The 12,536-nt window shown below is 33.4% G+C and overlaps 1 protein-coding gene across 1 annotated transcript in view; it reads left to right on the top strand.

Annotated features, from left to right (window-relative positions):
* Window positions 1-12,536, top strand: part of CFAP47 (cilia and flagella associated protein 47) — a gene marked incomplete at both ends in the record, with an annotated part of 360,013 nt that overhangs the window by 95,150 nt on the left and 252,327 nt on the right. The gene's annotated exons all lie outside the window — the stretch shown is intronic.

Here is a 12,536-nt window from a genome sequence, read left to right on the forward strand (position 1 = left end):
TTTTAAGTTCATATGTAGTTGAGAAATAAGCAAAATACCATGTTTAATTTACCTTTTTAGACTTCAGAGTAGTATAAAATTATTAGTTTTGTACAGTTTTATTGTTTTATAACGGCTGGCATTATATTGAAAAGATTTGAAGTGCTCATCTTTGAAAAACTGTTAAAATTTTTTTCAAAAAAAAAAAAAAAGCCCTAACTCTTAGGGCTGCAAATATTTGAGTGTATATTTGTGTGTATACATATGTGCATGCACATATACGTGTGTGTAGGCACCTATGTGTATATATAAAAATGTATATGTGTATATACATATATGCTGACCCTCAAAAACCTAAATGACCTAAATAGGAATAATTGGGTAAATATTTAGGAAGAAATTTTATTTCCTTACTTGCAATACGCTTTGAGATGCCGATACAGCTGTTCGACTTTCAGCTAAACAAGGCACTTCACAGTGTTTGTATGTTAATTGGAATAAATAAGCTTCCTGATTATTTGTGTAATTAATGGTACTTCTGCAGTGCATACCAAATATGTAGATTGAGTATGGTATAGCTGGGGATTTAGTAATACAACTTCAGATATTTTGTGAGGAGAAAACATATTTCAGACTATGAAGATTGGAAAAGGTTCTGTTAATTCATTGTAATTATCAGTGAATTTCATTGAGAACAATATGTAACTTGGGTTTTTGATTTTTTTTTTTTTGACTAAATTAGATGATGCTGGGTTTATAGTACCTATTCTGAAGCCAGTATATAAACCAGGTATGCTGTAATGAATTGCTGTGACTTATTGCATTTTAAATCAGTGATCTATAAGTGAAATGCCATGATAAAAATAATAGTGTCAAAGGCGACATTTTAGTCTAGAGGCTTTTAGTACCATTCAGTGAATTTAAAACTAATTCTCTTTACAAATAGAGATTTTCTGTTGAAAAGGAACAAAATGGAGACTGATACAAGGTAACACTATTCTTATGTGATGCATGAAGACCTAAGGAACTTGTGAATTTAAGATATTATTTGGGATAAAAATCAATGAAAATATAACAGAACTGTGTAGATAATGCAAGATGATTGAAAATTTTACTAGGAGCAGAAAGGTAAATGTTCGTGCCTCAGGGTAAAAGCCTTCTGCAACAGATGGGAATAAATGAGACACATCCCCGGTGTATCCATTTTTCTGTCATTGCCCCATGTGGTGGTGCTTGAACTTTTCTGCTTAGAATTATTATGAATCGTCAGTGGTATTAAATCAATCTCTTCCTGATATTTCCGGAGTTCTTAAAAGAATAGTTACCAGTTTCAGTGAGCAAGGGTTGTAGCATCCTACCTGAAGTAGGAGCTGTAATTTGCCTATGAGTCTCTAATAAAAGATTTCTTGTTTTCCTTTGTTTTTTTCTTTTGTTTTTTTTTTTCTTTGTTTGTTTTTAAAAAAAGATTTTCTTGTTAAGATAAATGTAGCCTCACATGGTGTATGTGCTGAAGGTAGATACATTATCATTCTGTTAATCCTAAATGCATTTTAGGAAGAACATAATAGCCTTTTTAAAAAAAAACTCAAAGGCATATTTCCTCTCATCTTTCTTAGGCTCTGTATTGTATACTTCCGTACCATCATTTTAAACCTTGTCCTGGTTCTAATGTCAGCATTTACAGAAAAGATTATTGCTATGTATTCCTTCTGTAAATGTTGCTATTATTCAGTACCAGATTTAATCTACTGAAACAGGACTATAGGCGTTATTATAGCTATAGATTAGTTCCATCTCCAGAGGTTTTCAGATCCCAGAATAGGAAGTAGTTATATGATATTATAAACCATTATTACTACTGTAATTTACATTAAAAAGGACATACGGTGATAGTTTAAAGGTCTGTCTAGCTCAGTATTCTACCTCCAATTCAAGATGTTTAGAGATGAGTAACAGTTCAACCATATAGCAATGCTTTATACGTGCTCTGAGACTTCCTGATTTGAAATTCAAGACTACTTGAGATGAAGGTGGTACTTCCGTAAGGTTGTACTAGGGTTTTATTCTATGAATTTGTTTAATTGTATTTTGAACCCGTGCAAACTTCTAGCATCACACCATTCTGAAGCAGTAAGTATGTTTAAAAGCTATATTGTATGTAAAATGTTTTGGTTTGAGCTTCCTGCTTAATACTGTAATGTGGTACTTCCTTTACCAGCGAATTTGTGTATTCCACTGAGCTATTTGAGAATAATGTCTGATTCCCATTCTCAATGTCACTCCTACTTATACAGTCTGCTGTCATATCACCCCTCAATTATTACTTTTCTTTTCTAGTTCCATAGTTTAATTTATTAATTTCTTATAAAGCACCATTTCATACCTTTGATCATTAAAGGCCATCAGTTTCAAGATTTTTATATGAATGTATTAGGTTTATTTGGAAAGTCTTATAGAAAATTAGCCTAACCCTGCATGTTTTTTCCTCTATTTCAGTAACTCACAACTTGAAAAAGTTGCTTCTGGCTATGTAACAGAAGACTTATCATTTGTGAAGATATCTATTGTGCCTCAGACATTTATCAGTTGATTTTGCAACTGATAGCAAGAATTTAACTTTTTTATTGCTTGTGAAAACAGCAGAACAGCTTCACAAGAAATACAGTACTTTCATTAAAGATTTATTGCTATTCTTATGTTTTTATATAAAATAACTCTTCAATTTAGTAGATTAAACCAAATCTGATCTTTTAAGAGTTTTACTGTTTGGTATAAGACCATTTTGTTCTTTCTGGATGGTCTTCTTATCCGGATATTACCAGTACATCATACTTTTGTGTTACAACTTCTGTTCCTTTTCGATTGGAATTTTTCTTTTAAGATTAATGGCAATTTTTCATGGTCTTTTTTTCCAGAATGAAAGTAATGTGGTGTGTGTGGTGGAAGAGTTGTCTAAGTGTAGTATTTTTTTGGACAGGGCTAAATGGTGTTCTTCTACCAGAAATAAGATCATGGTTTTGGCTTGGCAATCATCTTGTACTGTTCTGGGTTTTTTTCTTTGTTTGTTTTTTTGTGGGACTGAAGCCAGAGTACCTTCGTGTATCTACTAAGAATAAGATTGGATATCCTTCTTTCCTTGTTTTCGAAAAATAGGAGCCAACAGCTTAAAAAAATTCATTTTTACTCCTAGCAGTGGGATGTGTTAGCTCTTTTGAAACAGTGAAGTGTTTGACTTCATAACTTTTGGGAACAATGGCTTCAGAGATAGCTGGGAACTCTTGATCTAATTAGCCATTTTTCTGGAGTGTTTCTTTGAATAAAAACACTAACATCAATCTTCAAAGAGATACTTTGTTATGAAAAAGAATATATTTTTATGAATATTTCTCTTTAAAATGTTTCTCTTAAAACAGGTCTTTTTCTACAGATGGTGAGGGATAGAATAGTGTATTATGGGAGGCATAAAGGATGACTTCAAAACGTTGGAGGAACTGGAACAAAAGTATATAGTGGAAAGTAAATTTTACATTTCTGGTGTTTCGCAGCACAAAGCAGGTATAAGCTTTAGTAAGTCAGTGAGATAAAGCATACTGATGGATCAGTTAATAAAAACAAAACTTGAAAAAACCCCACAGTAAAGCACAGAAGGTAGGAAAGGGAGAAAGAGAACAGAAATAATCTGTTTCCTTTTTGTGTGCAAAGACTAAGCTGACTATACCTGTAGTGTACTGGACAGGTATTTGCCTAGACTGTCATAAAAATCTCGGAAAAAGGAGATCCCGTGGTCCACTTTAGGCAATATCTGCTAGTATTTCCCACTCATTTCCATGTGAAAGATTTTCCTATTATCTAAACTAACCCAAAATTTATCCTGCTAGAGTTTAAGTCCATTGTTTCTCTTCTAAAATGTGGTGTGTAGTGGTTCTTTGCTTTTCTAGTAACTTTATACAGATGCACAAATTGTTATGATCTGCTTCAGTTACTCCCTCTCCCCTCTCCTGGCAAAACAATTCCATTCTCTTAGTCTTTCTGTGTACTCTGCTTGTTCATTTTTTTGTAAACTCTCTTAGTTGATCCATGTCTTTCTTGAAGTTTGGTGCCAATTGCTGGGTTTTATACCAGATGAATCTTTACTAGACCTGAATGGAAGTGAAAGGACCAGCCTACCTGTGTAAGATACAACTCTCCTATTTGTGTGTCCTAGCAAAGTATTTCCTTTTTCTGCAACAGTATGAGATTTGCTGTTATCTCCAGATTCTTTTCTGCAGAATTTCCATCTATACAATTTTCCATCTAGTACTTGTGTAATGAATTATTCTTAATTATGTGTAGTACACTGCAAGCATTATTATTGAATTTCATCCCATTTGTTTCAGATCATTACTCCAATTGTTCAAGAGCTTAAATTATAGTCCTTTTCTCAGGAGTACTCACAACCCATTCTTCTTCCCAGAGTCAATTCTTTAACCTGCTCGATATTATATCCAGATTTGTCTAAGGTAGTTTTATGCTATTTTCCAAGTTGCAAATGAAAATATTGAATATTATACAATCTAGGACTTTGCAGTTTGGTTTGTGGACAGCTGATAACAGGCTTACTGTTTTTCAGTGAGTTTTGTACTCCACCTAACAGTACTTTTTCCTAGGCTATCTTTTCCTTGCTTCCTTATGAAAGAGAATGTGGCCAAAATCTTACTAAAATTAAAATGGCTAGTATTTATCCTTTGTCCACAGTATCTTGTACCTGTCAAATAGACAAAATTTGACCTAGAGGAGTTTATAGTGACTGTTGCTGCAAACAAATGGGTTGTTTGTAAATTTTGTGTAGAATTGTTAGAGATATTTCCTTGATTATCTCCATTTGGAAAATAGTTTTCGTATCCCGCAAAAAATCTTGAGGCTTCAAATCTAATCACACAAGTATAAAAACTTTTTTTTTTTTTTAAGTGAAAACTGAGAAAGATTTTGGCAAAAAAAGCGCTGCAAAAACCTTGTAGCCTTCTGTGCTATTGATTGTTCAGGGGAAGACCAAATCCAACCCAAAGAGTGACATTAAAGATATTTTTCTCTTTTCTTTCTAGAGGGAAAGCATCTAAATCTGAGAACATTCCCATGTAAATTTTGGTTTTTACAAATCTGACTTTTCTACATTCAGGACGAATTAGGAGTGAGACTATGTAGTAAGTAATTGACCTAAAATGTGTTTCAGGGACTTATTAAAGGCCATAAAATTTTAAAAACTCAATGGATCTGAACTTTAAAAAAAAAAAAAAATATATGGAAATGAATAATTAGAGTGCCATGGCAAAACTTTGCTGCTTCTGTCTAGAAATGCTTCATGAAAAAATAAAGCAATCAGTGTGTCTTCAAGAGTTGGTTTAACCTGTCACAAGAAACATGAGGACAATGCTGTTATGCTTGGTTACTGAATGAATGTCACATGATGCCATTACAAGTTAAAAATAAAATTGCCTATTAAAAAGAAAAAAAATGCAGGGATTAAGTTCGTCTCAAATCACTGAATTGAGTATGAACGTTATTTCCTTCAGCACTGAGTGTGATCAACAACTGAAACAAAACTACTCTCATTTTAGATTGCTTCCAGAGGCCTCTTGCCTTTCCATAACCATAGTAAATGTCTGAGTACACTACATAAGAGGGCCTGCACGTCCGCTCCAAATTAATCTTGACTGATTATTTTCTTTTATGAAGTATTTTTACCTATTGTAATGGGTGAGACAGAGTAAACGACAGCCTGTGATGGATCAGGATATTGGGGTTTACTGAAGAACCAGCAAGGTCGGAGCTCTTATCCTATTTGACTATTTCACACACTCAGTTGCTCCGCACAGTGATACGTTCACAAGGTCTCAAATTTCTTCCCTGGCAGGGAGGTTGCTACTGGTCTGAGAAGATCAAGCAAAAGTCATGTCAATTCATGCTGTATTGCAGCTCATAGTTACCAGTCTCAGGTGTCACTCTTCAAAGTCCCTGGGCATCCAGTGGCATTTGTCTCTATGCTTTCTCTCTGATCTTCAGAATCTTCTCTCACTTCCAAGAACTTTCCTCCAGTTAGGGTCATCTTCATCTTCTTTCCAGTCGCCTCTTGTGTCTTCAAGACCACTGCTTCTTTTCGGGAATGCTTCTTTTTGGCCTCTTCTTTCCATAATTCCAAGTCCCCACATACTCTATGTGCAGAAGCACAACTCATGATCAGCCTAATTGGTGCTTCTGTCTCATGCCTCTTCACTAATGGGAGGATTCAGAACATGCCACTTTTGTCTAGGTGTTATCAAAATTTGCAGCCAGCCCTTATGATTGCAGCTGGCAAGTAGCAGGAATCTGTCTTTGAAATCAGAAATTCAGTTTTGGACAATTTCCTCTCTTCCTCCCCCCATAACCACACAGAGATATCTGCTACCTGTTAGCATTCACACTTTAAGCTATTTTTGGCCTACAACAGTCAGGTTTTCATCATGGCATTGGCTGAGAATCTTTATCTTAAAGATCCATTAATAATTTTTTATTTTATACTTTTTTTGCAAGAAATATCAATACAAATGAAACGCAATACATTTATATGCTTAGAGGAAAATGAGATATCCTGAGTAAGACTTCTGATTTCCATTGTTTATTTCTACTAAAATTGAGTAATTATATTTAAAAATTTAATTATTGTAGAGTGGTTAGCTGGCAGATTTTCTGCTAGATTCAATGTAATTAGGAAAAATACATTATGTTTTCTGACTAATTTATTCACAAGCTTTTGAGTTAAGTAGGTTGATTGATAGTAGAAGGATTAACTGGAAAACAACAAAAATACTTATAAAAGTATTTAATTAATCAAAATGGAAAAATATTCCACTTCATTTTCTTTTCTTCAGGCTCTGATTTATACAGGCTATAAAGCTATAGTTTAATAAATGTTTTTTTAAACAATACTGCTACCATGTTTCAGTTCCATGGCCACAGCCATTTATGCAGGTGCATGGTAAACCAGATTGGTGTGATCTAGATTAAATAGTAAAGAAAAATTTTGCCCCCTTTTTTTTTTTAAGACAGCTGTGTTCCCACACCCACTTTGCTGCCACACTGACAATTCTACCCGCATGAAAGAAAGGATTAGTGGAGGTAGAAGAAAGTACACAGGTACTAGGGACAATTGGTATTGCTTAAGTGCACTTAAATAATATTGCCATTGGAAGCTTAAAGGTAGCTAATGATACATTTAAAGTTAAAATAGTACAAACAATAAAGTCTATTTTTTGATCAAAGCATGTGGTTTAATGAGTTTCCATAACCAGGCTGAGCAAATCAATCTAGATAACTAAGCAGAAGAATAATTCAATATTGGACCTTGTTTAAAATGAAAGCAAAAATAGTTAATCTTAAGAAGTTAAAAATAAAAATTTGGAAATGGTGATTTATTAAAAATACTAACATTGTGCGGTGAGAGTGAATCTGAGTTCTATTAATAAAAAAATAAGACAGAAAGATTATTGAGTTTTATAGGTCCCAATTACAATCAATAACATGATGGATTTATATTAGAAAGACTAACTTTTTAGGAAGAAAGTAAGCTTTTAAAAAAGTATTTTCTATTTTTAAAGTATTTGTTTTTGCAGTGACTACATGAAATATTTTTTAAATAACTGCAAGCAATTTACCATGGAGTTGGGATGAAATTTATGTCTCCTACTGTAGACATTTGTAAGACAGAGGTCTGAATTTAATTAAAATTAAAATTTAGATGTTGAGGCCCATATTTACTGTGTTCTGTTCCTGTCATAGGTAACAGGGAGATGCTATATATCTAGTCAGACTTCATCTTTGGTACCTTGCCCTCTAGAATTATCAAGGACCCTTAAACTTTGAGTTTTCTGCTTGAGAAAAAGTCGTTTTAGTTTAGGAATAGGAAAAAAAATATTTCTGACACAGTGATTTTTTTTGCTTTATAAATTTATAAATGAGTGTTTTAATTTCGATTTGAAAACTTACAGAAAATGAAATTTTCATTCTAATCCTCTTTTGAATACTGCTTTTTGATATTTTTTTAATTGAACATACATTTCATGAATATTTAGAATAACATGTAAGTTGATTTAATTTTCTTTCCATTCATGTTAAGGAAACAACAACAATAAAAGAAACATCATTTGAAGTGTAAATTGAATTAAACATTTCTTCAGAAAAGGAGATTTTTTAGATAGTAATTTGAAATGACTTCTTTTAGAATGTTCTAGAAGAAATTTGATATTTTCTGTAAAAGGAAGGAGAGAGTTTGTCTCTCTTTTTAAGCCAGTTGTTTTATTTAACCTCTTGGATATTATTTTTTTAATAATAAAAATGGACCAAAATAACACTTGAGGGCCTTCCAGAAGAAGAGTTGGTTTAAAAACAGTGTAATTATTAATATAATTAATATATGATACAGCATATTTTACATAACAATTCATTTACAATAAGATTTCTGTCTATCTTCTGATATGTTGAATATGTTTTGAGGGTGAGAGAAGGGGCAAATGTTGGCCAAAGTTACACCTGTTTTGATCTAAGATCTCACTGTTGTGAAAGGCATCTTGTTGAATGCAATTGGATGCACAAACAGAGGGTAGTGGGAAGAGACTGAATAGTGTGATGAGGCAGAGCATTGCAGATAGAGGTGTGGGCAGCAGCAGCCGCCATCGGCTTTCAAGCTCATTGACCTGCTGATTTTTTTTTTTTTTCATTTGAAATTATGTTTGAAGTCACTTTACAACACGAATAGGAAAAAATAAGGGATTTTGGACCAAGCCTAAACATCGCCACACTGAAGAACTGGGAAACTAAAATCATTACCGATGTCTCAGAATTAAGCTCAGATGAATTTATATGCCTTTATTGGTCAGATTGTGCAGCATCTGCTCCTATTCTTTCTTACTAGAGCTATATGAAGATGCTGAAGTATCTTCAAATACTTGAAGTGTTAGATATTTAAGTTTTTCAGATGCTGAGACATCTGTATTCTATAGATTAACAAAAGAATCATGAAAGACTGATTTTGCCTAGAGTATGGTACAGGAGTTTGTTGAGGGTTGAATTAATTTTTTTTAAGTGTAATTAGTTTTTAATATTCTAATGTCTTTTGCACTGAATTTTGATACCTTCTTTTTTTCCACTGCAGCAGAGTGTTTACTGTAGCAGTTAAAGAAATAATCTCTAGCACTCTGCTTGAAAGTATTTTGTAGGCGTAATGTTAAGTCTAGTGCTTAGTAAATTAGTAAAAGAATTCTGAACTGACTGTTATTAAAAGCAGCAGGTTGTAAGTTTGGTTGAGGTGTACAGTATCTTTTTCGATAGCACACTGAATCCTTCTGAGGCTTTATTTGTTGCTCATGCCGCAAAGAAGGATCTTTCCCTACAGAGTATGGTTGGGTTTTTTTTCTTAAAGTCTACTTTCTTTATGTGTCCTGTCATAAGAAGTCCTGTAGAGAATTTTCTTCTAAATAATTCTTTTTGACCTGTACTTCTGTCCTGTTTGCCATTTTGGATTACTAATGGAAGACTTAATTCCTGCATAGTTTTTTTTTCCTTTCAAAATCAGCAAAAGATAATCCCGAAGGTGTACCAAGTACACAAAGTACTTGGTAAAGAAAAATACTTTTGGTTTTCATACTTTCTGGAAAAGGTACTTTTTTTTTTTTTATATATATATTTTGATTAAATTGTTTTGGGGAGCTTCTCTCCAAATAGTATAAATATACCAAACCATTAATATGTTTTAGTGATCCTAACTGGAAGATCATTATATGTGAAGGAGCTAAGTGATCCACATAGCAGTTAACTTGGGTAGGTGCAGGCCTGTGCTGTGCTGTGCGTCTCCCTTGGCTACAGGATAAACTTAGCCAGCTAATTGTAAAAGCAGACCCCGTAAGGCAGCTCCCACTTGGTACCAGTGATTACACCACCAGTGCATCCTTGTCTTTAACTAAAACTGCAGCACAAAGTTCTCATGCGAACATCCTTTCTATCTGGTGGTAGAAATGATTAGCAGAATTGTTTTATTTTAACCAAATCCTATAAGAGCTAACCTTCCCACAGACTGCATCTGTACAGTGTACTACATCCTGACTGGAGGTCAGTTCCAATTCTGCCCAACTTGGGGTTCCCAGTGACTGAAGGGATTTAAGGTTATTTATAATAATCTCTTTTTTCCTACAGCATTAGCTCCAATAACTCTCAGTGATACTTTATGAAGTCTGAGTGTCTGTCTTAGTGGGATCATAATGAACCAGCACCCCCTGGTGCAAAGCATATGCACATGAAAATTTTACTTCTGGATATTCATGAACAATCTTTGAAAATTCTGTAAGAATTTCACTCTTCTATGAAATACAAAGTCACAGTTTGATAAAATTCTCATGTGTGTTAGCTAGAAAGCAAGTACTTAAAAATTAGTCTTTCCTGCAATTATTTTTTATTTGAGGTTATGGTTTGATATATTTACTTCACATTAATTTAGGATTCCATCTGAGTGCACTTCTTATTTAATGATTTGTCCCATGATTATTTTATTTCTTCTATTTGGTTCTTGAATAGCTTATCTCTTAAGTTTAGTCTGAAGCATAATATTTACAGCACCGTAGAGTGATTTTATAAGCTTACAACTAATCTATTTGGTATAAGTGAGGAGTTCCACAACAAAATTTATACCTGTAGCTGATAATGGGTACTTATTTGTAAATTTGAATTAACCGTACTTCTTAGGGGACCAGCTGAAGTTACTGCAGCTGATGTTGATAAATGATGGTCTGACATAAGCAGCAGCATCTCTAGCTACTTTTTCCCTGTCACTAATTACAATTTTGCACGCTCAGTATCAAACAAAAGCAGGTGGGTAAAGGTAATTGAGGAGGTGTAGAGTCAGGTGAAATAAGTGCTAGTAAAAGAAAACAATTTTGAAGATTCATAGTGTCTTTGCTCTTCATGGAGTGGTTACCACAGTTTCAGTTTAAGATCAGGATTTTTTTTTTCCAATTTGAATGTTTTTTTGGATTTATGGCCTGGCTTTTGGACAATAACTTGCTTGGTTATGTCAGCCTGGCTGACGTCTGAGGGTACTTAGGTGTGAATAAGGTTACCTTAAGAAATTTAATGATTTTCAATATACAACAGCCTATTTTCTTTTTTTAGTCAGTGGTCTTTTGATAGTTGTTGTGCATAGGGTATATAACATATCTCAAAATACTATCTCAAGTTTAAAACCCTTAGTAACAGTGACTAAGTGTGACATGTACGGCATAGCATCATCTAATTTGTGAAAGCAAAAGATTCAGTGTTCTTGACCACTAAATGAGACCACTGTATTCCAAACGAATAGAGAATCTATCATTTTCTCAGACTTTCATTTAATTTATAGTATTCTTTCTGTAACGGTAGAGACCTTTAAAATATACACAATTTGTGCCCCTGCTTTCATGTGTCTGGTCTTGCAGAATGAACCTCTTAATAAGGACGGACTTGAAACAAAGGTCTGAAATGTGTAACCTAGTGAAACATTTTATACTTCTGTACTTATAAATTATTTCTATGTCAAGTACTGGTGTCTCCAATTTCTTCTTTTGCCAATGAAGATAGTTAACTGTTCCGAACATCGTTATATTACTATCAGAACGTTTCAGTGTTACAAACTTTTTTTATCTTTTAATGATAGTACTTTTGAAAGAAAAGAACATTTCTTTATATTATAACTTTAATGTATTTATGTGTTTATAATATGTAGGACATTTTTTGATCATCTCAGATTCTGTAGCATATCGGTGGGTTTTTTTCACCTTAGGAAACTTCAAACATGGTAAACAATACAATCTCTGGATGTATAGTGAAATAAAAGCTATATAATTTGTCCTTTATGAGAAAGTGTGATCCTAGTCTACCTGAAAACTTTGCCAGTGGCTGAAGTCCAAAGTGTTCCCTAAATTTGGGAGCTTTGACCCGAGACAGTATTGAAGACAAAGAAAATTAAGCAATAGGTATTTTCTCAAAAGAAGCTGGAAGAAACTGCAAATAACACAACAGAGAAAGTATGACTCAGTACTTGAATATTTGTGACCAGATTGCTCTCCATATAAAAGGATCGGCTTCTATGTGTTCATGCTTCACAAGGTGCATATTATCTGGAGAGCAAAGTACCAGTACTTGGGTATAGATAGTGATTTAAAACTTTAGTTATTGGTATGTCAGTAACTTTTTTAAGAGAATATCTCAGGTTGAGAGTTTTCAAATGACTGTATTCTTCCTATGGTTTGTTGTGACACTTAAGAACAAAAGTCTTGTTTAAATGCTGTGTTAAATATTTAAGATATGGAATGCTTCAAATAAGAAATACTAATATATAAACTATATTTACTTTCTTATTAATCAGTTTTATTTTAAATAAAAATATTAGAAATATAAAAAACAACCTAACCTTGTGAGGCATAGGCCTTTACAACACAATTGGAGTAATTGCAGTAGTGATTTATGCTGCAGGAACTGAGCTGTTTAGCTTTCGTTTATATTGCATTTGTGCCAAATAA

Source organism: Vanellus vanellus, assembly GCF_965231255.1.
Source record: "Vanellus vanellus genome assembly, chromosome: 1".
Lineage (NCBI taxonomy): Eukaryota > Metazoa > Chordata > Aves > Charadriiformes > Charadriidae > Vanellus > Vanellus vanellus.